Genomic DNA, 5,846 nt, shown 5'->3' with positions numbered 1-5,846 from the left:
AAGAATCTCAAGCAGGCTCTGTGCTGTCAGTAAGAGCCCAGCATGGGGCTCAATCCCACAAATTGTGAGATCATGATCTGAGCCAAAATCAAGAGTTGGACGCTTAACTGACTGAGCCACCCACATGCCTCGGTAATGATTTTTAAAAAGAAATAATTCCACTTAAAAATTCTTTGTTATAGGGGCACCTGGTTGGCTCAGATAGATAAGTGCCGGACTTTGCTCAGGTCATGATCTCATGGTTCGTGGGTTCGAGCCCTGCCACCAGGCCTGGAGCCTGCTTCAGATTCTATGTCTCTCTCTCTCTCTGCCCCTCTCCCACTTGCACTCTGTCTCTCTTCTCTCTCATAAATAAACATTAGAAAAAAATTTTTTTAATTCTTTGTTATATAATGCTTTTATACAACCCAGGATTTATAGGTAATAAGGTAATTACTAACTTTCATTGGAGTTAGAAAGCAGGGCAATTTTGTTTTAGAGGCTAGCTTAAAACTGAAATTCATGTACCATTCCTACTGTTTCTCCATTAGGAATGGGAGAGCTCTGTTAAATATAAACCAGAGCCAAGATCAGTAATCCTCTACAGATCTCCCTCAATTTTTAATAGGGTCCCATCCTGATAAATCCAATATGAATTTAAAATAATGTAAATCCAAAAAGCAGTTTATACTACATCTTCTTTACCCATTCATTTATTGATGGACATTTGGGCTGCTTCCAAATTTAGCTATTGTATATAATGCTGCAATAAATGTAAGAGTGCATGCATCCCTTTGAATTAGTGTTTTTGCATTTTTTGGGTAAATGCCCAGTAGTGTGATTACTGGATCAAGGGGTAGTTCTATTTTTTAATTTTTTGAGGAAACTCCATACTGTTTTCCACAGTGGCTACACCAGTTTTCATTCCTACCAACAGTGCAAGAGGGTTCCTTTTTCTCCACATCTTCACCAACTCTTGTTTCTTGTGTTTCTAATTTAGTCATTCTGACAGTTATAAGGTGATATCTCATTGTAGTTTTGATGTGCATTTCCCCAATGGTTAGTGATGTTGAGCATCATTTTATGTGTCTGCTGCCCATGTGTATGTCTTCCTTCAAGAAATGTCTGTTCATGTCTCCCACCTATTTTTTAACTGGTTTATTTGTTTACTTGGATGTTGAGTTGTATCAGTTCTTTATATATTTTGAATACTAACTTTTTATTGGATATGTCATTTGCAAATATCTTCTCCTATTCAGTAGGCTGCCTTTTAGTTTTGTTGAATGGATAAGGAAGGTGTGGTATCTATACACAATAAAATATTATTCAGCCATAAAAAAGAATAAAGTCTTAATTTTTTTTTTTAGTTTGGAGAGAGAGAGAAAGAGAATGAGTGGGGAAGATGGGAAGAGGGAGAGAGAGTCTCAAGCAGGCTGCACACTCAGGGTGGGGCCCAATGTGGGTCTTGATCTTGTGACGCTGGGATTTTGACCTGAGGAGACATCAAGAGTTGGATGCTCAGCCGACTGAGCCACCCAGGCACCCCAATAAGAATGAAATCTTATCATTTGCAACAACATGGATGGAGATAGAGAGCATAATGCTAAGCTAAATAAATCAGAGAAAGGCAAATACCCTATAATTTTGCTCATATGTGGAATTTAAGAAACTAAATGAGTAAAGGAAAAAGAGAGACAGACCAAGAAACAGACCCTTTTCTCCCCCCATCCCCACCAAGAAACAGACTGATGGCTACCAGAGGGGAGTTGGGTGAGGGATCAGTAAAATAACTGATGGGGATTAAAGAGTACACTTATTATGAAGAGCACTGAGTAATGAACAGAATTGTTGAATCACTATACTTCACACCTGAAACTAATATAACACTGTATGTTAACAATACTGGAATTAAAATTAAAAATTTAATTTAAAAGAAGTAGTTAACACAGCTAATCTACTGAACATCATAGTTTACCCTAGCCTACCTTAAATGTGCACAGAATACTTACATTAGCCTACAGTTGGGCAAAATCATCTAACACAAAGCCTATTTTATAACAAAGTGTTAAATATCTCATGTAACTTATTGAATACTGAAAGTGAAAAACAGAATGGTTGTATGAGTACAGAATGGTACTTAATTTCTTAACTCTCTTTCATCATGGCTACTTCTAGGGATTCCACAGCACTTCTGGCCAACCCAGGCTAGCCAAGAGACAGCTGTTAAGTTGGAAAGTTACAGGTACATACATTAGGACAACATTATCTATAACATGAATAGGACATATCTAGGAGATTTGAGGAGGACATTAAGAATACTATATGGGGTAACAATATTTTGCAGGATTATTGTGGGGATTAAAAAAAAAGGCTGCCAGTCATTTTGAAATTGCGTGATGCTGCTTGTCTGAGATTCAACATCTAGAATCCTGCTTTGTCCCAGTCACCCTCTGATGACTTGAAGAAGGCCCTATGAATGGAGAATGAGATCAAGCAAGTGCTGTTTCGTCAAAATTCTTTCCATTGCAAAGGACAGAAACCTTATCTACTTAACCTAAAAACAACAACAACAACAACAACAACAACAACAACAACAACAAAACAAAACCACAAAAACAAAAACCTTGCTCATGTAACTGAAGCCAGAGAAGACCTAGGTGAAACTAACTTTGAGTTAACTGTGAGGAAGAAAAGTTTAATGAAACAAAACACATTGCATTGTGTTTGGGTTCTAGGGGCAAAAACTGTTTAAAATCATTTCATTAAATTTTTACTTGTAGTAGGAAGAGAACAAAATAGTTAAAACTGTAGTTTCTAGAGTTCAATGCATTAAAAAAAAAGCTGAGGCTTACTGTTGCATAATTTACACAAACAGATACAATGTAAAACTATCTAATTTTCAGAATTATTATTTTGTGACTTTTTAAATTAGGTAAATAATTTTTCACAAACATTTGAAGCAATAAAATCTTTAAAGTCTTCATTTGTGTAACAGAAAAGTAAACTAGTAACTTTATTTTCACAAAGAAAATTTTTATCTTGTGAAAAGTAAGTTGTTAAACAAAAATGTGTTTCTTTTGGCTTTCTATCTAGCTAACAAATTTTACTGGTAAGAAGCTAACTTTCATTCTTAAAGAGAAAGTTAATATTTTTTAAAATATTTTTTTTCCCTAAAGAATGAGACGGAGCGCCTTCTATTTTTATTTCACGACTACGTGAGAAACTGAGCAGTATCAGGATTCTTTGCTTTTCGTTTGACTCAGAGTCTATGTTTTAGCCTCATTTTCTTGGGCTCTTCTCTGTGACAAAGGATGTCACAGAGACATCCTTTTGGTAGCTCATTAAAAAAAAGTTGATTTATTTCTTTGTATCTAGATATTCTAGAAAAGGAATCCAATTAGCTTGGTTTGTACTGAGCCTACATCTTGGACTGATATATTTTAGTGGATTATAAACAAAACAAGTGAGTAGTTTCTTTTATCCCTAACCTTATTTTCAAATTCTGATGATGAAGAAAGACAAATTTAAAGAATACCAGCAAAAGGAAATTGTTCATCCTAAACCTAGAACATAGCATAATCCATCCACTCCTCCCAGGCCAGCCTAAGACATATGTAGTTACTGTTACCACTTACCTCTACAACAAATCCCATTTTCTTTTCCTTCTTGGCATGTTACGAGACTACATTTCTAAACATCCCCTGTGGTTATGTGGGTCTACTGTGATTGAATTCTCACTAATGAAACAGGCAGAAATGATTAAGCTGTTTCCAGACCTAGCTTCTAAACAGACATTCCATTCCCTAACTGGAAGTCCTGTTTTGTAACACAGCTCCTCAACTAGGCATGGCTATTTTGTACTGTTACATAAGTGAGAAACTTACTGAGAGTCTGAGGTTTTGGGGTGTTTTGTTGTAGCAGTTAACCTACCCTAACCATAGGAGTAGCCTAAGCAAGAGCAGATGCAGGACTGTCCTCGTGCCAAAGTCTTGGAAGAGAAATTTGTAAGGGTTTTATGATTCAGTAAATACCCTTACCTTCCTTTTCATTTATATTAGCATTCCTCCTTATTGGCAGAATTAAAGGAGGGATTAGAAAAACTGAGAGGCTGCTGAAACTTTCTCTAGAGTCATCAAAAGAAAGGTGCTTCAATGGGCTGCCTGGGTGGCTCAGTCAGTTGAGTGTCCAACGTCGGCTCAGGTCATGATCTCGCGGTTCGTGTCAGGCTTTGTGCTTACAGCTCAGAGCCTGGAGCCTACCTCAGATTCTGTGTCCCCCTCTCTGTCCGCCCCCACCCCTGCTTGTGCTCTGTCTCTCTCTTTCAAAAATGAATAAGCATTAAATAAAATTTAAAAAAAGAAAAGTGCTTCACATATAGATGATTAATAAATACCAGCTATTAATAGAGTTCTGTTTAACATTTAAACATTGTAAGCCCTGTTAATCTTTATGACTGTCTATTATGCTCCTTGAGGAAACTATAACTGAATTTTCCACTGTTTACCTTGGCTTATTATCATGTGTAGTATGCATCTATTTTATTATTCTAATTAGAAAACATGGTGAAATAACAGTAAAAGAAGTTTTTAAATAGGAAACAACGTAACAGTGATTAAATCTAGGGGGACTGAGATGACAGTTAACTTTAATTTTCTTTTTGCTCATTTGTATTTTCCACTTTTTTCTCAATGAGTACATGCTACAAAAAGGGTAAAAATGGGGGCACCTGGGTGACTCAGTCAGTTAAGCATCTGACTTCAGCTCAGGTCAAGATCTTGGAGTTCGAGCCCTGCATTGGGCTCTGTGTTGACAGGTCAGAACCTGGAGCCTTCTTCAGATTGTCTCCCTCTTTCTGCCCCTCCCCCACTCATCTTCTGTCTGTCTCTCTCTTGCTCTCTCAAAAATAAATAAAAACATTAAAAGAAATTTTTTTTAAAGAGTAAAAATTAAGTCACATGATCCTATTCTCTTAACATAGCCAATTTAATGTTTGCATGTTATCTTTTACCTTCGAGTTTATAACATATGCATATAGTTTGTTTTACATAATAGCAGTACAGTAAAATACTGGACTTTGGAACCAAACTATTTTGCATCCCTAATTAACTCCTTGGTCTTGTGAAAGTCATTTAATCTGTCCCTTGATTTTCTCTTTTTTAAAAAAAATTTTTTTAATGTTTATTTGCTTTTGAAAGAGAGAGAGAGAGAGAGAGAGCAATCATGAGCAGGGGAGGGGCAGAGAGAGAAGGAGACACAGAATCCAACGCAGGCTCCAGGCTCTGAACTGTCAGTATAGGGCCCGACGCAGGCTTGAAATCACAAACTGTGAGACCATGATCTGAGCCGAAGTCGGCTGCTTAACCGACTAAGCCACCCAGGCACCCCTCTTGATTTTCTCTTCTGATAAAAAAATTCCTAAAGTGTCATGCTGTGGTGAAGATTTAGTGTATATAATGGATTAAATGCAAAAAAAAAAACCAATTTCTAGCACATATGTTTTTGTAATTAGCAACTATTAATATATATTAAAATTTTATATTTCCCCACTTTTCTATATGATCTTCATAATTATATTTTGGTAAGCATTCCATCTGTTGTTTAATGTTCCATTATGAAATATAGTAATAAAGTACAGTTGACCCTTGAACAATGCGAAGTTGGAGCACTGACCCTCCAGGCAGTTGTAAATCTGTATATAACTTTTTTTTAATTAAAAAATATTTTTAATGCTTATATTTTTGGGAGAGAGAGACAGAGAGACAGAGCACAAACGGGGGAGAGGCAGAGAGAGAGGGAGACACAGAATACGAAACAGGCTCCAGGCTCCATGCTGTCAGCACAGAGCCTGACGTGGGGCTTGAACTCAC

At 36.7% G+C, this 5,846-nt stretch overlaps 1 protein-coding gene across 5 annotated transcripts in view; it reads left to right on the top strand.

Moving 5' to 3' along the window:
* CYP51A1 (cytochrome P450 family 51 subfamily A member 1) overlaps positions 1-5,846 on the top strand; it is a 56,102-nt gene that overhangs the window by 14,969 nt on the left and 35,287 nt on the right. The window lies entirely within an intron of this gene.

The sequence above is a fragment of the Felis catus genome, chromosome A2 (assembly GCF_018350175.1).
Source record: "Felis catus isolate Fca126 chromosome A2, F.catus_Fca126_mat1.0, whole genome shotgun sequence".
NCBI classification, from domain to species: domain Eukaryota; kingdom Metazoa; phylum Chordata; class Mammalia; order Carnivora; family Felidae; genus Felis; species Felis catus.
This window is presented reverse-complemented; position numbering and strand designations above follow the sequence as displayed.